Source organism: Aptenodytes patagonicus, chromosome 18, assembly GCF_965638725.1.
Source record: "Aptenodytes patagonicus chromosome 18, bAptPat1.pri.cur, whole genome shotgun sequence".
In the NCBI taxonomy this organism is placed as follows: Eukaryota; Metazoa; Chordata; class Aves; order Sphenisciformes; family Spheniscidae; genus Aptenodytes; species Aptenodytes patagonicus.
The window spans coordinates 9,717,371-9,738,191 of record NC_134966.1 but is presented as its reverse complement, the minus strand read 5'-3'; positions in this window follow the sequence as shown (position 1 = coordinate 9,738,191).

Below are 20,821 nucleotides of genomic sequence, written 5' to 3'. Positions count from 1 at the left end.
ACTGTATTGCCCCGTCTGCACAGGCCAAGGGAAGGGGGTGCATCTGGGGGAGCCCCAGGGAGGTATCTGTGATCAGAGCAGAGAGAGGATTTGTTCATCAGAGAAGAAATCAGGGGTGGCCGTGAGATCCAAATTCAAAGAGCTGCTTGTGGGGAAGACGAGGGGGACTGGTGTCTCCCCCATGGACCATCCTGAGCCACGGGAGAAACCTGCTGATGTGCTCCCATTGCTGGAATGAGTCCGTAGAAAGCAGCAGCCATGGCTGGCAGTGCTGCGCTGAAACGACATTCCCACAGAAATTGCCGTTTTCATAAATGCAAAAGAGAGAGAAAGGGAATTTAAGCTGGGCAGAGGATGACGAATGCCTCAGGGTCCCGGGCACCACCCTCGGCAGGAACCTGCTGATGGAGGGAAATGTTATTTTTCGATATTAAACCAATCTCAAACTGATTCAGAATCCAGTGACAGCGGGGTGATTTAATCAGCTGGTCCAAAACATTTCACCTTTGGAGTGAGAAAATACGCTAGCGGAAAAATATCAAACGAAATGTTCCAAACCCATCTGAAATCAGGTTTTGTTTTTTGCACACCATCCTTTGAGGTGTTATGACACAATGCCAAAATGTGGAAACACAGGGATTTTCTGAGGAATAAAAATTTTAGATTTTGCTTATTCACAGTTAGCCGTGAGTTCAATATTATGAAGCAGGTTTTAAAGCTGTAGAGAAGGTGATGAAAGAATATTAATGATATTCTTAGATGAGCAGTAAAATACACTGATGCTGCTAATAAATTGTAGCTACTTTTTTCACCGTTGGGATATTGGATGGATCCAAGCTGATCTGTGAGACAATTTTTGTTGTGCTTTGCTGGAAACCGGTGGAGGAGAAAGGTTAAAATCGGCGGCACTGCCTGTACTGGAAAGACACCACGAAACCCGGTGGTGATTCATCAACTTAGAACAATGCAGACCATGCCTGAAGGAACTATTATAAACCCAGGAAGGGTAGCATAAAACCTCCGAATTATTCATCAGTCCCCAACCCAGGCCTCTGCTTGTGCTTTTTGTCTTGCAAATAAGATGTCAGATCTCAGGAGGCTTAATTCAGTGTCTGCTTCCCCAATTTGGTGGACCATCTATAACGATATGCCATTAAAGAGCCCACATTCACAAATTTCTACATTTATTGGCTTCATTTTAAAACATCATGGCTATCTTTTTATGTCAGCAGGAGATACGACAGGGCTCTTCAATGAAGAGAAAAGACTATAAAAGGTGCTAATAAAGAAATCAATCTAACATTATAGCACATATTTAGAATTAATTCTACCTATTCTCCCCCCCGAGCAATAGACAGCACCTAATAACGGCAGGATCATCTGAAAAGGTATATCCCTTGATTTAAAAACTGATGTGTGTCAAGGTAATGGGACTAAAAATGAATTGCCATTTCTAATAGCTTCCCACTAGCATCTATCTCACTGTCAGGGCTTCCCAAACAACAGAACACGAAGACGCAGCCTGAAATTAGCCCATCTCATTTTAAGACTCTTCCTAATGAACTTCTGAATGAATCCCTGCTATTTGGCGACATAATTTGAGAGTTAAATATCAGCTAACTTTTTATTTTTTACGTACTGATAACACAGGATGGGTTCTTCACTTAGCAAAGGTGCCTTGCAGAATAAAACAAAGTGAATTCTTGGGGGGGAATTGGCGCTTTTGTTGCTCTCTTAGCAAAGAAGAGGAGCGAGCAGCCCCCCGCCCTGCTCCCAGGCACGGGGCAGAGCCTGGCCCCGTACGGGTTGTCGGGGGCTCGATGGAAAATGAAGCTCCTGTTTGGGAGATCATCCTTTTTCTCCCCTCACAGAGGGTAAGCGTCTGGCCCGGGGCGGCAGAGCAGGCAGAGGCAGGCAGGGCTGCTGGTTCGGGCGGGCTGCACCATTCCCAAATTTATATTCCTGTGTATTGCAGCCTGCGGTCTCAATTGACGATCGTGTCCCAGTTTTAACTGCAGCCTTGACACCACTCTGTTTCTTCGGTGTACAAATCTGTCAAGGGCGCCAGCTGAGACAGTACATAAAAGCATTTTTTTTTCCATTTGCTCGAGTCTTAGAGTTTTACATATCCGAAGAGAAATAAAAAGACGACGAGTCTTTGATATTCCATGGCACATCTCGTGCAAAGATCACTTAGTTTCTTCACAGTGTCACCACCCAACTCACGATATTAAGCCTGCTGTTCGAACGGGGGAAGAGACGCGGCTTGGCTCCCTGGTGCAGATGCCTAGTAAAAGATGTAGAGGGAGATGGACTCAAAATAAATTTGGGGCTTTCCCTCTCCTCCTGGCAGGGCAGACCCACAGCACACGGAGGGCTCAGGCTAAGGCAGGGTCGATGCATTCACACCCTGTGGATGTAGATACCCTCGCAGGTACCGATGCCTGTGAATCTCCCCGCGCAGAGGACAGCTGGTGAAGCAGATCTGACTCGGACCCAGTGCTCCGGTCCGACTCCAGCTTTCCCAGTCCTGGGTGCAGGCTGGGAGTGGGGATCCTTGTAATTGCAAGGACCGTCCCTCTGGGTACCAGAGAAGACATTAAAGTAGCTGATTGCAATTTCCATCTTCCAAGGGGTTTATTAATAAACAGTGCGGGTAAATATCCTCCTTCCAATTATGACAAACACCTTGAAGGTATAGTGTCCTTTTAAACAAACATTAAATGCCTTATTAAATCTAAATTAAATGCTCACTAAGGGCCATTCATTGACCAAAAATGTTTCCAAAAGAAATGAGCAGGTCACCTCACTGCTGTATTATTGTTCGACCTTGGCTTCCCTGAGAGACAGCCCTAGATAATGCACCAAACACTTGGCTGATGAATAGCTCTGACGAAATGCTCTTGACCTTAGGAGGCACTCCAAAGTGATGAACAGTTAATGATGAAAGGCTCCAGGAAGAGATTGTTCTAATTTCTGGCCATAACACGCAATTTTCGGGCCATTGCTTGGGGGGGGGAGGAGGGTACAAGGAACAGAGACAGGAGGTTATATTTCAATATTTAACAAAACAGGGTTCAACAGCATCGCTGAAAGGCACTGTGCTTCTGGTTCAGTGATGCTGTAGGGGATGTACAGCGCTTTCCTCAGCCCCCTCTAAATTCATGACATGCAGCCAGTGAGCCTTCCCTCAAAGCCTTTGGTGGGTGTCACTCCTAACACACCCCACTGTCCTCCCTGGCTTACAGCATCCTCCAAGCTGTCGTCTTGGTCTCCAAGCAAAAGCCCCCCTCACCCTTCATGTCCAAGGGGACACAAGCTGATGATACGTCTCACCCCATCCCTCCGTGCTGTGCTACCCCTGGTCCCTTCTCCCCAAGCTACAGCATCAGCCGAGGTGCCGGAGAGAGTCCATCGCCTGTTCGTCAGCCTGTGATTGCTTCAGCCCCTAAAGCACTCACTTTTCTCCCATTCTGGAGGCAATAAAAGTAATGAGAAGAATGATTGTGCCATCTGCTCCCCAAGCTTTTCACCTGCACTGGCAAGGCAATTTGTTTCCTTGACTCTGTCAGACACCATCCCCTGGGCAGCAGCAGGCAAGCCCAGCAATCTGGGGGCCTTTTCCATCCCATATGGGCTTTCCCCAGCGCAGGGAGCTCTGCGAGAGGTTTGCAACTTGAAAAAGAAACACTAAGGTGCATCCCTTCGCGTGGAGGCACAGAGCAAGGGGCGGAGAATTTGCTTCTGCGCTGGAAATGAGGCGAACTCCGGTTCAAAACCGCTTCATGGCTTGGAGCCAAGCTGAGACCAATTAGGGGTGCTGCGTACGCCAAAAGCCACGCCAGTCATTCAGCGTGGCACCACTAATGATATCGCAGGAGTGTCCAGAGAAGGATGTGGACATTTTACTGCCCAAAAGAAAGGGTGAACAAGCAATAAAGGGAAGGGAGAGAACGGCTTAAGGACGGTCACGAGGATTTCGTTCTCGCAGTGGGTTGGCTGGGAAATCAATAGAGGAGATTAAAAAAGGGAAGAAAGAAAGATCTGGCTGGAAAACTCAGGCTGAGATTCACTTGGAAAGAGTGGTTGTAAGCGTGTCAAAGCCCCCATGGAGCGAGGCTGGAGCAAGGCTCGCCAGCAGAGCTGCAGGTCCCCACAGAGCTGGGCTTGGTGACCACGGCAATTTGTGTGTATCTGGAGCACTTTGTACCTGGGGCCCACGCGCTCTTCAGTAAACGATACTGAAATGTCACAACTTGCCTTGTAAATATTAATGCTGCACACTTGACACTTGAGCAACCTCAGATGCTGAGAGTTTGAGGACTTGCTTGAGGTCAGAGAGTGAGACAGTGGTTGATCATGGTGTGACCCTTCGCATTAGCTACCAGCTCACACTTCTTCATCATCCATCTCTCAGAGGAAATGAGCGTGATTTTTTTCCCCTCCCTCGTAGCTGAATGCAGAAAGATGTATTGGTTCAATCTAAAGGCACAGCAAATAGTCACAGGGCCTTGGCTCCAGAGGGATTTTTTGTTCTTTTTTATACCAACTAATTACATTTAAACAAATTCTCACTGTTGAGCTTGTTGGGAAGTGTCAGCTCCTGTTTTTGTCATCTGGCCTCACAACGCTCGCTCCGGCTGAGTTTGCCTAGCACTTTCATTAACTTTTCAGGGCATTTTGCTTATGAAACAGTGAAACAAATGAACAATGTGCCGCTTTGCCTGAAGTTTCAGTTCATCTGCACTTTAATTGACCTGTGCCCTGAGTTTTGAAGTGGTCCAGTCTCCATCCTCCATGTTCATCTATGTCCACTCATCACAAAGCTAACCCTGGAGAAAGACAGAGATGCAACATACACAATATATGTATGTCTCTCTCCCTATATATGTTTATAAAATCAAACTATCTCCTATGCTTTGAGTGAAAGGCAGGACTTCACCTTACTCCAAGGCATATGGTCTTTCACGATGTGGAAAATGAAGTTGTAAAACCTTTTGGGGACCTTTCATACTGCCTAACTGTAGGCATCTAACTAAAAAGCCTCAGTGGATACCTTAGCCATTTAAAGACAGAGAATGGTGAGGTGAGAGAGAAGTGAATAACTCCAGAGGGCTATTCTGAGTCACAGGAGACAGCGTGGAAGGACCTTGAAAAATCGTTGAGTCCATTTCCCTGCCTCCAGGCAAGATCAGCTCGACCAAAACCACTCCTGACAGATGTTTGTCTGATCTCTCCTCCAGAATTTCTTCTGCTGCTATTTTTAAGCCCATCACTTCTTTTCGTGAGAGCAGTGAACTTGTTAAAAAAAAAGAAAAAAGCATCCCTCTCTGTGGAAAACTTGAACATACTTGGTGAATTATCTTTTCCTTCAGCCTTTTCTTCTACAGAGCAAACAAGTCCTGTTGTTTTCTTCTGCCGAGGCGATCTCTGGACCCCTCGCCCTACTTGCCGCTTGCTTCCACCCATCCCTACTGCCTGCTGTCTGCCTTAGGTGCTCTTGACTTATCGTTGGGGGGGTGCTCATTTTTCTTGCTTTTCCTTCCAACCATCCATGTTTAAGTGAGAGTCCTAAAACAAGACATAGCAACAAGACTCCTTCAAGAGTTATCTGAAATTTCTCAGTGTCTCATCCAACCAGGAGGGAGGTCAGAAAAGTGCTGGTTTTGCTTCATTTGGTTCTTGGCAAGATGTGCGAGGGCTGCAGAAGAATTCATGTGGGATTTCACTCTGACCTTATCATCCAAGGGGAAACTGAGACGCTCCAGGGCCAGCACCTTTAAAGGAAAGCTTTTCAAGATGCCTGGCCTCAGGTAAGGGCTGCTAACTCCAGTCTCTCATAACAGATCCACCCATCACTTACTGAAAGAAAATGTGCACCACAGGAAACGGAAACCTGAAGGTGCATGGCACTCTCCCAGCCTCTCCTCTTGGAGCATGTTTCTCATTAAGCTCCTCTGCCATCATCTAAGTCTCATTCTGCTGCGAAGTTGCTCATTACTATAAGGAGTGACCAACCCTACAGTCTCTGATTTATGCCCTCCATCTCCAGGCAATAACCACCACTTCATCACTTTCTCCAAAGGTGCAGGAAATTCTCTTTCAAACCCATGGCTCTTCCTGACCCAACGTGTGGCTTGGGATGTTCAAACTCAAAGTTTCTTTGTAGCGATCATAACAGATGGACTTCTCAACATTTTTGGCTACAACATCTCCAGCTGGTAATGATAAAGTGGGTGAGGAGGAATGATATCTGAGGATAAGGCCACGGTACATTTCATAAGTCAGGCTACGCAGAGCCAGGACAGCCAGTTTTGAACCGCAAAGCTTCCAGCTCTGGGGAAGGATGCAATCCATCTTGCAATGAAATGAACAATAGGCAGTTGCTAAACTTCTGCGAAGCTGATTTAAGAGCCCTGGTGCTGGGTGTATGTGTGTAGGGAAACCATCTTCTATCGTCAGGTGGGATGGAGGGGCCTTTCTAAAAGCACCTCTCAACTCATTCCAGGGTCTGTCTTTTTTTGGGGTGAGGACTGAAGACAAATATTTCCTCTTCCACCAACTCACCCTGCTCTGTGGGAAGGCCAGTCTTGATCACAAATCCCTGACCCCACATGTGCCAGCTGCCTGCCCAGCCTGCTCTTAGGGAGGAAACCTTTGATCTGAATCAAACTGGGCTTGATCTCATCTCAGACAACTCCCACAGCCTGCCTATGTTCGATTGGTAAAATACATTCACGCAGCCATTGAAAGTTTGGCCTCTCTTGCTCCTGAATATAGAAAAGCCCCTGTGCAGTAGATGCTCCACATGGATTGATGGGGACAGGGAAGTCAGGAGCAGGACACGAGCAACAGCTCCATGGCATCGCTCTGCAGTGATGCATCCATGGCTGCAGCTCCACAGTCCATTAATTGACCGGACCCCCAAAGAAGGGCTACAGACTTGTAGCAGAGCTATAGAGAGCATCCATCTAAAGCTTCATTTCAGCTGCTAAAAATATGCAAGAGCTGAATTTCTCCTACATGGTTTTCCCCTTACAAGGCAAAAATCCTCCTGTTAATGGCTTGTAATCTCTCTGCCATTCCTAGTGGCAAATAACTGGTGAGTCTCAAAGGGCAAAGGAGCTGACTTCTGCTACTTTTGTTCTTGCAGATGGGAAACATTAGCACTGACAACTTGAGATGCACAATATGTTTTACTCCGGGAGGAGAGAGGATGGTGCTGCAGGAACAATACAAATAAAACTGCAAAGCAGTGTAAACCACTGACTCAGGCTCAGCACTGAGCAGGGAGAGCGCAATGTCCTTGCTGGTGCTCAAGCAGTGACCTGACCCACCGTTGCGCCTTTTCATCGAAGCCATCCCTTGCCTTCTCACCTCTGGCCCCAGCAGGGAGGCTCCCCTGCCCAGCAAAGCCTTTCCCCCGGGGCTGCAGTCATCTGAAGGTGGTGCTGGGCCATTTCTGCACAGAAGGATGAGCTAGAAGTAATCTACTCCAGCAAGATATGGAGGCAGACTTCTGGCCAGGATCCAGGTTTTTATTAATATCCCGGGCTGGGGGAAGGGAAAGCTGTTCTTCTTTTCATACAGAAAGTGCTGAGAGGAGGAAGAGAGAGATGCATTTCTGTTTAAGCCTTCTGCAGCCTCGAGGTTCTTGCTGCCCTGGAGGGTTTCTTGTGGGTATTTTTGCAGGTCAGCAGGAAGGCGCAGGGTGGTGTGGATTGACTGTGGTAGGACATATGTGTAAAATTCCTTTTTCATTATATACACTGGTAGGTGGAACTGAGAGGAAGGGGAATTTTGTTGTTTGCTTAATTTATTTTTAATCCTAGCTTGTGGAGAAACCTGATTCTTAGGACAGCAAATGCTCCAGCCAAAGCAGAGGAACTGCAGAATTCAGGCCAGTTTGGGGGGTTTTAGGATGAAAAGCACTGGTATAATCTCTGCTCTGTCCACAGGGTCACAGCATGTAGTCAAGAAGGGAGGTTTCATCCCCAAAAGCTGCTCAGCCCACAGTTCCCCAACAGGGATCACAGTGCCCGATTTGGGCATCTGAGCTTCAACCACAGCAAATATCACCACTCTGCCAATTATTTGTTTTAGGGCAGCCAAGGCACCCCAGAACCTCCACAAGAAATTCTAAGTGCAAAACTGCTAGTCAAAAGGCAAGGATTTGGGGATTATCAGAAACATTAACAGCAGCAGAGAGGTGGAGGGTGGAGACATACAGTCCAACTTCTGTGGGCGATATTTTTAGGCCTTCTTTTTAACATTTTCTTTTCCACAGATGTTGGAGGTCAGGCTCTAGACTGTCACAGATGACATCATTAATTTGGATTTAAGGAAGCCTTCAGGGAAGATCTTTGGTGTCAGCTCTGCTTTTTTTTTTTTTTTAGCTACTAGACAAGCCAAGGAGATTTAGGAAAGCCCTGAGGGCATGGCAGGAGGACAGACCCACTGCAAGGTGAAGGAGTTGGCAGGCAGCTTGGGACTGGCAAGCTCACGTGCATTTCATGGAAAGAGCACTCAGACCTGGTTTGTCTCCAAGGAGGATAAATCAGTCTGACAGTAGGAAGAGGAGGCATCCTACCTTTGAGAAATGTCACCCTCATTCCAGGAGCATCATATCAGCTTTCCTCAGTCACGGAGATTTGCGTTTCCCATGGCAGCAACACCAGTATTTCGGAAGCAGAGAGGCTGCTTTCCTACTCTGTAAGCCACCGAAGAGAAGGCACCAGGAGGCATCTGCCCCATCTCCTCCCAAAGGAGGGGAACTGCCCCTACCCTCCTGCTCCTCCCCATTGCCCTTCCCTTTGCACCTCCTGCGTGATGGAGGCAGCAGAGCACGCTCCTCTTTATAGGGCTGCTGTGGGCTGTAAGATCTAATTTGCCTTTCTGGGGGATCAACTCTTTCTCTTACTTTCAGTAACTTCATATGATTAACCAGTTTGAGTTTTCATAATGCTATAACTCATTCCACTGATACACAATAGGTTTTTGCTGCATTGAGGCTTTCCCATACAAAGAGCATTTAATCTAGGCTTAATAAATTCTTCCCAATGACTAATGCCTCACCTTTATTTTGTGATCTCCAGCAGTGGCAGTACATAGTGTTCCCCTGCCAATGTGCATGAAAGCCACCAAACACCAGAAACTCAGGATCTTACTGAGCAGCAAACAACTGGACCCCAGCCAGCCAAAGCCCTGAATTACCCGGACAGCGGTGTGAGAGATAACAGTTGTGTTTGTAAGGAACACACAGAATGGCCCTTTTTCAGAAGTCTGCAGAAACAGGAGCACATTTTCTGCACCCGCATGCCCATACTATCTGTGGCAGGAAAGAGACACATCCTGGACCACATCTCAGCTCCACGAGACTGAAAGCGTAATGAAAGCTGGTTTGAAAGCAGTGCTCATCGGGTTGGGAAGGGCATGTTGCCATCCCTCATGCTGACCCTCAAGATCACAGGCTGGTGGGCAGGGGGGAAGAAGGAAAAAAGAAAATTAAGAAAAGGATCTTCTGTTATTCTCACCAGGCAGCATCTGTGCTTAGAACAAATCCCTGTCCAAATACAAGTAAGATGTTTGGCTTATAGACTTGTTAAAGTGATACAGAGCCAGACAGTTCAAATGATACAGCCTTGTGTGATTGTACTACTCAAGGACTCTTGTTCAGTCACTATTACAGGCTTTAATAGCTATGATTCCTAACCCATCCCCTGACTTTTACATGGTGCCATATATATACACACACGCGTGCACGCACACAATTTATCTAAGGCAAAGCCCTGGAGTTCTTGAGAAGCAGCTTCTGGTGCTCGAGAGATCCCAGGGTTTATCTTAAGCATCACTGCCGTTAGAACGTCTTGTTATCGGTTTGGTTCTGTGTCAAATTTTCGTTCAGCTCCGAGACCAAGAAATAGCCAGATAGATGGGAGTCCTTCCTAACCTGCAGTTCTGATGCAGGCTGGATTCCCAGAGCAGGCACAAGGCTATAGCTCTTCCCCTGATTGCAGGGAAATGCAAGCCTGCTTGGCAGAAGCGAATACTAAAAGCAAAAATTTGCCCTGCCTGCGACGGCCCATCATAGTGGCAAAAAGTTCCTGTGCCCAGCAGTGCACGACGATTGCTGTTTCTTGCAGCAGAAGAGCTGCTTCATTTCCCAAGAGCATTGCCCCTCCCATCCTGCCCACTTTGTTCTCCCCAAAAGGCTCTCGCGTACCCGTCACATCGCTGCCCCAGCCCCTGACATCCCTCACCTCTCATAGTCCTTCCAGCACAGAGTAAATTAAATCCACCATGATCAGCGAAATGGCTCTTTGCCGTCCTCCTCCTCCCGGCTCCCCAGGTCTGACGGGCACCTGCACTCACGATTGACCCCTTGGAGCTTTCACCTAAGCCCTCCCTGCCCGCACATACCATTTGATCCTTTGGCAGCATGGGGCAGACTGGAGCAGTGACTGGGACATCCCAGTGGGATGGCAGAGAAGCAGAAAAGGGTTTCCGAGGAGGCATGTTTTCAGACATGCCTCTTTCTTCTACATTGCACCAAGATGATTTGGTCCCCTGGTCTTTATTTAGGAGCCAGTTATGGCAATGACTGTATTACATATTTCCCCCTGCTTCCAGAGGACTATAGCTCTGCTGTCTTCTCTCACAGGGCTAAAGCCTTTACTTTCATGAAATAAAGGAGTCTGCTTTCCTGCCCTGAGAAAGTGACACTGATTGCACAAGGAAAAGGTGCCACTAGATCAGATCAATCCACAACACATAGCACTACTTAAGATGTGCCTCTAGTTCAAGTTAGAGAAAGCAAACCCAGGAGTTAGGTTAAAAAAGGTGTCCAAAACAGCAAGTTACACTTGCAAATGTGTGGTCAGACCTACTAATTCAGCAATTGCATTTTCAAATCTGGCAACAGCAGGAGGTAGTGGTTACATGGAACAAGCGTGTGTAATGGGTCTATGGCATCTCAGGAAAGTCTTGCAAAAAACCCCAAACAACCTCAAACTGAAGCACTGCAGCGCTCCAGTCCAAATCGGTGTTGACCCACAAATGCAACGAGCACAGGACAGCGATCGCTGCCATGGCCAGCGCAGTGAAACTGCTCCATGGTTCTTCAGAGCACCAGCTTCTTCAGCTGGCAGTACTGTACCAGAGGACCAGTATAGCCCAGTAGCTTGCAGGAAACATATTGACCTGTTTCGCAAAATCGATGACTTCTGCTCTGGAATAATCCCACAGCTGGGAGTGCAAGGGTCCTGACATTACTATTAAACGTCCTAGAAAGTAGCGCAACTAAGAGAACAAAGTATGCAAGCCAGGAGAGAGAGGCTGGGAGAAAAATGTGCAGGGAACAGTCTATTAATACCTGCCTGTACTGCCATTGGCTTTAATCAGCACTAATAATCCCTCACTGTCAGGAGCATCTCCATTCACCCTCTAATTTTAAATAATTATTATAATAAGGATTCTACTACAAAATGCTAGAAACAGCATCCTTGTCACTAAAACTGTACCTAGTAATTGAAAAACAAACCGGCAGAGGATCTATCAACCACACACGTGAAAGAAAAAGAACATTAACTACCACGCTGCAAAGCCCTTTGCTTGTCATAATGTATTAGGTGTTTCATTACACATCCTGCCGGAGCTGCAAACGCGTGGTAACCCAGCTAGCACGCGGGAAGGGAAGACCTAAAGGGCCAACATCTTCTAGGGAAATAAGGTTTGTGTCAATATTGTCCCGCTCAAATGAAATGGCTGTCAGAAGGACTGGCCTCACCTCCCGCTTGGAAACTTGAGGGTCATCTTTTTGGGTGTCTGGGAAACCACCCACCCAGCTGCATGCAGCTCACAAGGCGTGAAATCCTTGATGCACATCAGCACCATCCACACCTGAGTTAATTTCGTGCATTGATTTTTCTCTCATTACATTAATTCCATTTTATGGAGGAAACTAGAACCTCCTTTTCCTTTGAAGCCATCACCACTGTAATGGAGCTCCAAGATTCATGGTGCTGGAAACTCTACGCCAGGACCAGAGTAGCAGTGCAAGTCTAATTAAGACATAAGAAGAAAGGCTGTAATCTCTCTGGTCAATTAATCAATTTCTCAATTAGATAGCACAGCAATGGGTGGGCAGAGAGCTGGGGAGTTGGACCGTCAGGGAGATGGAGTATGAGCCCAAGACCTGTTCATTAAGCGAGTCGATCGCCCGTCCACCGCGCGAGCCAGACCCCAGCCACCCAGCAGACCCGCTTTCCCCGAGCTGCCTCAGGCAGCCACGACTTCCCCAATGAGCATCTTTATGGACGTTTTCCAGCTGCTCAGTTGTGATGCAAAGAGAAGGAGCAGGCAAACAAAGCATTTCTAGGTTGAAGCAGGAGGGAAAGAAGGGCTGGTAACCCTTCCCCACGGCCGCCTGAACCCTTGTACCAACTTCCCTCACCCCACCGCTGCCCCACCTCCACTGTTTGATTCTCAGGGCAAACGCCCTGCGAGGATGCTGGCTTATTTGGGGAAGGAAATATTTTACAATTCTAAAATGGGTAGAGCTGAAGTGGAAGGCGTGGTTTGCCTCTCCTCCTTCCCTCCCCCTGAGAAGCCTGGATGGAAAATGAAACCAATTAATTACGTAAAAACGATACCCCAGCATAAATGTAATTATTTTAAAACTATAAAAATACCAGAGAAAAGAGAGTAGTGGCTGTAAAAGTTGCTCTCTACAGAAAAACAAAATTTTGTCATTAAAAATAACCACAGGGTCAAATTTTCTGCCAGTCCTACCAAAAGCCTTTAAGTACTTTCCCATGTAGCACAGCAACAACATTACAACACTGAGAAAGATCATCCTTCTCCTTTCATTACAAATGGATGTGAAGCCCGGAGAAGATAACAATTTGCTTCCAAAGAGAAAGAATCAGGAGAAGAACCCAGAAGTCTCAGCTCAGTTTCTCTTTAACCTTTCCACAGGCTCAGCTCTGCTTCTAAAGCGCTGCTGTTTTTATGTGCCACCAGCTGCTTCTCCTCTGCGTTTTACTGTCCTTGAAAGCGGGGACTCCTAGCTTTAGTTTAAATTTATTATTGATAATAAAATAAATAAACAATCATTGCAAAAAGCCCCAAAACACTTTCATGCTTAATTTAAATGCACCAGTATAACATTTGGAATAATCTCATGAATAGATGCAGGAACTAAGATCATGTAAAATAACATCAGCAAATTATCTAGTTGCCAGCGCAACTTTCTGATAATAAAAGGCAGCTCAGGACAATTTACCATTGTTTAACCCAATTTATTTATCTGCACACAATCGCAGCACAGCCCTAGGGGAAATACAGAGGGGGAAATAATTGGACTTGATTTATTTGTATTTGTTTGCTCTGAATTGGAACAGAAAATAAAAAGGTTGAATATTTTACAGAAAATCATTCCAGAAAAATTAAATCTTTTTTGAGAGAGCGAGTTTTCAGCTGCGAGTTGCCCACCTGGCTGGTGGTTCTGCAGGCAGAAAGCAAAGCAGACAGCAGCCACCCCAGTAGGCACTGGGGAGCTGTCGTTCCCATTCCCCCAATGGAAAAATCCATTCTTTTATTGAATAAGTCCATTTTTGTTGCTGAAAATTATGATTTTTATGGAAAGGCTATTTTCCTGTTAAAATGCCAACCCAATCTGGAAACAACAGAGCAGGCCCCGCTAGTGAGGAGTTTGAAAAGGTTAAAGAAAGTCTAAAAGCTGTTTGGAAAACACGTGGCCGCTTCTATGGGAAAGAAAATGCATCATTTCAGAGGCGAAACGAGAACACCTGGACGCCGCAGCCTGCCAGACTTGTTTTTGGAGGCAAGCAGAGGAGATGCATCCCTTCACCTGCAGCAGGCTCGGCAGGAAAACAAAACATTTGGGGAGAAGAACGGAAAAGCTCATTTTGTATCAAAGATGTGATGCGTTATAGACCCCTGCTTGCAAGGGAGGCAGAGAAAAGGCATGCTTGACATGGGAGCGTTCAGCAAAGCCGGTGCAACACACAGCCCTGCTCCAGCTCCGTGGAGAGGAGCCGGGGCTCTACCCGGGGCTTTTCAGGGGAAGAGGAGGACTGTACGCAGGATTTGGCCTTGGTTTATAGCTTTGTGGTCCCTCACTGCTCCCAGATGTTTGCGGGATGGAAGGTCCCAGATGTGGCAGCTGCCAATACCAACTCAGCAAGTCACTAAGGGATACTGTCTCACATTTGAGCTCCCCGAATCCTAGGAGGTTGCCTGCACACATCGTGGCATTTGAACTGATTTTCTCAGGAAGAATGCAAGAGAGGATACACCAAACTGATCAGTTTGGGCTGGCCTTGCTTCTAGACCCAGATTAACTTTAGACTGAGAAAGACTGGGACTGTGTATGAGTCCCAGCAAAGCAGAAGGCAATTCTCTTAATTGCCAAGCTGGAAATATGGGGACAAAACCAAAAAAAGAATAAAATATGACTTGCAATTTTGCATTATAACTTGGCAAAAAGACTTCTACTGAGCTCCTTCCCGCAGCAACCTGCCATATGAGATTATTTCATTGCACCTGAGATGCTGCCAAGACTGTCACCAGAATCAACAGGAGGACCAGCACAGGCTGGAAGAGCAACTCTCATCTCTCCTGGGACAGCTGGGCTCTCCCAAGCCATTGTGGCTCCTGGATTTGATTCCACTGCCACAGCAAAATCTGCATAACAGAAAGCAGAACTTCAGGAGAAGCACTTTGCTTTCTACATAGAAAGAAGCCATCTTAAAAAAAAAATAAAAAAAAAAAAAAATCACACTTGCAAACCTAATTATTTTGCTAAAGCCTTGCCTTATTGCTCATGTGAAGACGACTTCAACCCAGAAGCAAGTTTCCTTACCTAATTCCCATGTCAGTGCTGATCTTCCCTCTGTCCCACATGCAGCCCCATCCCAGCAGAGCTGGGTGAGGACCGGAGGGGATCTGCTCCCCGCCGCTGGCAGGGTCCCCGCTGAGTGCCCAGCTGCACGGCATGCAGCTTCACTGGAGTTTCACTTCTGCTGCTCAGCTCTGCATTTAGGAACTCTAAGGTGTAAACGCTTTCAACAGCATGTTTGTTGTTTTCCTTCCTTTGTTATCCATTTAACATCTTTATACATCAAAGCAGCCTATTTATAATTGCCTTCTCCAGGAGGATCTGAACAGCTCCTTTGGCTGTAGTGGGATCTCTTAGCCACAGGCCACATCGAACAAACACACAAACTGAGAGAGATCTGTCTTTGTGTTGCAAATAGGGCTGCTCTTTTAACTCTCTCTGTAGCTAAAGCTGAGCAGGAACAAGGAACCCAATTCTCCCAGGGATTCTCCACCTCATATGTGAAAACAGAGTGCGCCTCGCATTTTGCTAGCTCTAGACTCAACTTTCAGTTCTTTCTTTGGCAAGAATGGGAAGAAGCATCTCATCGCCAGACTGCCAAGGCTCAGATTGCAATTAATGACTTAATTTCTATACGGCTTCTCAGATTGCTTGGGCCTAATTATTCCACTAGATGGACCCAATACCATTCTCAGTGTCATGTGCCCTATGCTATGAAGGGCTGATGGAGCCTCCCCTGGGAAAGGTCTGTCTGAGCAGGAAGACATCAGTTACACAGCACAGTCCTGGCATGCAGGATTACAGCATCCCAAAATGTAAAGCCTCATTACAATTTCTTCTTTTGTCCCACACCAACATCAAATCTATAGGGAAACTGTTCCCTTCGGTTCTTTGCTTTAATTGAGTGTGTGTAACAACAATCTATTTAAATAAAGTTATAGCAAGAGAACACACTCCCGCTCCACGGCAGGCTGCGCAAGTACGCAGCCACTGTGGGCTGTTCCTAGGGCTGCCGCCCACCTGCACATTATTGACTGTGGCAGTCACAAATGCCAGAAAAAAAGGAACGCAAATCCCTAGCAAACTCTGCCATCTGCCCTGTTATCCTCTGTCATCCCGGCCATCAAATGTGTACTTTTCCTGGGAACATCTCCTGTGCTGTAGGATGGGTGTCCATCTAAGCAGGACAGCAGTCTCTCCTGCTCTTGGCATGTAGGTAAGCTGCCTAGTTGGTTTTTCTGTTCCCCCATCCATCCAGGAGTTACAGATGGCATGCCCCTTCAATATTTTATTAACCTCTGCCACCATCTAAAATCCCCAAGCAGTTTAATTTCTGCTTTCGTAAATCTACTGAAATGGAAAGTTTACCCAGAGTGATTTTCAACCAAGACGACTCAAGACAGAGTCCTCAACTGAACTCCTTTCACTCTCTAACGGTAAAGCCATTCTGAGCTCTTTTTACTTGCAAGTAGAGATGAAATAAAAGGACTGCGCTCTCAGACAGTTCAGTTGAGCACAGTCGATCTCTGCCAGCGGGGTGCCTGGCCCCAGCAATGGAGACTGCGGAGGCTTTGCCAAATATTACTATGTGCAAACAGACAACTGATTCTTGTGACATCCCACAGCCCATCAGAAGAAACTAGCGGTCCAGGGAGGATGTGCAACCTCACCTGCAGGTGAACTCCAAGCTGCTTTTGAGTGTCTTAGGAAATAACTGAAAAAATAGCAAGCTTTTCCCCAAAACACAGAGAAAGCAATCCACTACAGCTAATGCCTAATACTATGTCCTGAACAAGAGTCAAAATATTTATATTTAGCCACATTAAAAGTAAGAGTGGGTTTAATAGCCATGCCTAGTTTAATGCTGCCAAGGGAAGCTGGGTTGTGTTTAACACAGGCTGTCACTTGTGGGCTTGAAGCCTGGCACCATGCAGAGGTACGACCCTTCCTCGCTGCTCACGTCGCCGGCACTGCTCAGCGCCTGGCGGGTTCCTCCTCTAACCACACCAGTGACTAATGCACACCCAAACCAGAGAGAAACCAGCCCACTTTTCCACCGAGGGAGGTGACATTTACCTCTCCCTTGTCACATCATCACCAGTGACCGAAAGCAGACAGAAGGATAGATGACAGAGGCAACTTCAAAGAGGTCCGGTTTCTTCCCTGCAACAGCCTCCACAAGCAAACCCCAAACCCAGGCTCCGGAGAGCGAATGCCGATGAGGCTGTGCCCTTCAGACAAGGGCCTCCTGTGTTTCTGCGGCGGTGGCTGCTCAGCCTCCTGCGTGGCACACGCAGGTGGTCAGGGCTGCTTCAAGGAAACTGAGGAAGGAAAGCAAAGCAATAGGATCAAGGTCACACAGGCAGCGAGGATGCCCGCTACTCACTCGGCTGCAGGGTTCCTCCGTCTGGCTGACAAGCAGCAATTACTGTCCTCAACGTGGTCCCAGGCACAGCTTCAGCTCTCTGGCCAAAGGCAAACTCCCACCCAGGGGAGCTGGGCTCCTCGGCTGGGGGCACTTCATGGCTTTGGGCAGGTGGAAGCTAATTAGCCTTCTTTCTCACCAATTTCATCTTCACCTGTTTTTCTTGCTAATCCCTGGGCCATTCTGCCCCTTCAATTAGCACCCTCTCTGCAGGGGGTGAGGGCAGAGGCCCATGCCTTGCCAGCACAGATTTAACCCTTCCCTAGCTAGAAAAGACAGTGAGCCAGAAAAGATGGTGTGAGACCACAGCCAGGGAAATGCCCTTCTCTCCCCAGGTCCTGTAGCACGGTGGTTTTGGCACTGGGTGTACCTCCTGGCTCGTGGTGATGGCTTCCTCGGCTGCAGAGCAGTTTGAGTAGATGCACTTCCCAACTGGCATTCACTGCTCAAGGCAACACTTATTCTCCTACAGATTCACCCCTCTGTTTAGCTGACAGGAGCAATTACCTGCTTTGTCAGATTTGCAATGCAGCAAGCAGAAGGGACTGGGGAATTGCTTGATCAGCCGGACCTCCCTGAGATGACTGGACAAAGAAAGGGATTGTTTTCTTTCATTTATTTTGACCCTAACAGTTTAAGATTCTGCATAGTGGCTGCTGATAAATGGCAATTCATTAAGCCTCCATAACTCAACCTCCTGCAACCATCTACCCACATCTTGAGCACTGCCAACAGGAAGAAAGGTTGTCTATGCAACTATGGCAATTCATATTCATAGGGATGCTTTAGGGACCATGAATCATCTAATCTTTATATGTGATTTGTATACACATTTACACACGTACCTTTATAGACAGCACCTTTGTCTCTTCAGCTTGATGTTAAACTGACATAAGCAGAGCACCCAGAACCCAAAGCGACTGAATTCCCTGGTTCCTCTTGACAACTTTTGGACATCAGTGTTTATCGCAGTTTATTATACACAGATCTGCAGTGATTCCTGTACTGAAGTTTCCACTGGTTCACAAACAGGTAGAGCACAAGGCCACTAATTGGGATTCCCTGTGTGGCAGAACAATCTGGCAGGGTGTGCTGAGCCCCCGGGCAAGCACAGCAGCCCGCATTAGCATTCCAGAGCTGCTCCCCTCACCAAATTTTCCCTGGAATAATTATATAGAATCCAGACCTGATCAACGAGTAGGTGACATGGCTCAAGAAAAACACACAGCTGGAAATGTACCCGTATGTCTGATTTCTCCAACTTGCATTATAATCCTACATCATACTTTATAATGACTAACCCTCCGGCTGTGTTTTCACTCCTGAAATATATTAACTTCAGTTGCTTTGCCTGGTTCCAGGCATTAAAAGCACTGCTGGATTTAAACTGTAATCCTTGATGCAAAAGTGTAATCCAAGCAGGACTAGTACATGTGTGTGTAACTGGCCAAAATACCAGATTAAAGGAGCAGCATCTGCCTCAAAACAACCTTTGGAATTCCTGCGCCGTTCAGTGCAATGAAATGAAACGACTCACTGGTTTAATTTTCATTTCAAACTAACCCCAATCCCCATTTCTCATCTTCTCCCTGAATTTTGGGGAGGATTACAGGGAACCTTTTGGACATGCTCTCCCTCCCCGGCACACAGGTACTCACATGCCTGGGCTTGCTCTGCAGTGGGGGCGGGCAGGCAGGGTCCCACGCACCCCAGAGACACGAGCCCCCTTCCCCAGCCCTGCTCTCAGGGAGGGTGCAATGAAAGGCACCAAAAATCAGGGGTTGTTTGTTTGGCACTTCAACATTCCTCCCAGGTTTGGGGTTGGCAGGAGGAGGGATGCGTGAGAGGCGCCTGGAGTTTAGGGAGGCTGCAGGACCGAGTGGAACAGCTTTCAATTATCACGAGCCTCAGACACGGTAATGAAAATAGGATCCTGCCGAGCTGCAATCGCTACCAGCAAGGACAGCTTCCTAAAGCATGCAGCAGCCTGTGGTTTCTCTCCTGCGTGGCTGAGTATCCTGCCCACATGCAAGCCGCGTTGGGCTGCACAGAAACAGATACGAAAGAGGACAAACTCCTTGAAGCAGAAAGAACAAGACTAATTTGCAGCGGTTGAGGATCTGGCTGCTGGGTTTCTTGCTCTTGCTGGACCTGGACATTGGTGGCTGTTGCCTGGACCTTTAGGACCAGGTGCCACCCCACGCTGGAGGCATTCACACATAGCTTGGAAAGCTCACCTTGGAAAGCGACAGGGACCGCTGTCTCTGCTCCAGGTTTTACTTCTCTCAGCTCGAGTGTCATAAGCCGGAGCCCTGGAGCCAAGCTGCTCGGTTGTCTGAGCACACTGTCCTGAACACTGTCCTCTCTCAGAGGGTAGTGGGAGAAGGACCCATCTGCACATCCCCATCACAGTCACTTCTTGGCTTCTTGCCTGTGCTCCTCCCAGCACCCTTATTTGCAATTTTCACATGTTTTTGCTCTGTCTCCCTGGACCATAAATCATATACCCAAGAAAGGCAAGCAGGGCTGACAGAACACATCAGCAGTAAGCCAGACAAGACAAGAGATACCATGGCAGCAGAAAACAGGACAGTGCTTTAATAATAGCATCTATTTTATTTATCATGCCGTCTAAAAGTTCTGGCTGTCTGTGCCTCAATACTCTGTGCCAGGGGATGGGAGGGACAGCTGGAATGTAATAAGAGCTGACCTGAGCTGTTGTGGAAAGCTTAAACAAAAGACAACTAGGAAAGAACCCGAACATTAAAAAATAGTCTCAATAACACAGTTGTTCTGCTATTGCCTTGCCTTTCTCAAATCTTTCATGGGTGATACACACTGATCCAACACCACTGCCGGATCTGTCTCCCCATTTGGGATTAACGCCTGGGATGGGGTTATTGGGTTCTCCATTATACCTGGTATTATTATTTGCACCAGAGCCAAATGGGTGTGAAACGCCGCCACCATGATCGGGAGCGCCTACCACCGGCTTTGCTTGGGAGGAGGTGACGACCCTAAGTGCCATGTGGTGACAACCAGACTCCTCAGGCTTACAAACCTTCCTGGAGGGACATGCCATGCTTTGTCCTACACTCATCCAAAGCGTTGTCCTTCCTCACGCTGCACCACTGCCTGGCACACAGCAAAGTGGAACAGGACCTTCTAAATATAGAGGGTTTTTAATGGCTGCAAGAGGTGAAAATATCCCGGATCCATTTATCTTTGCAAAGGAGCACCATGGGGATTTCATAATTAAAATGTGCACATCCAGTTGCTATGGAGCTTTTACCAGTCCCTGTATCCATCATCCAGAGGAAAATGGGTCAGTGTAGCTTTCCGCAGTCACCGGTTCCCAAATCTGGTTCCTCCCTCATAGACCAGCGTTCGAGCCTGTCGTGTTGGCGGAGGTGGCCACTGTTTGCACCAGCAGCCAGGCTCGGTGCTGAGCAGGGACCTCACAGGGGTCTCGGCAGCATTTTGTAGCTCCCAGTCTCACATCCATAACACAGCCAAGCCTACGGGAGTCTTCACCA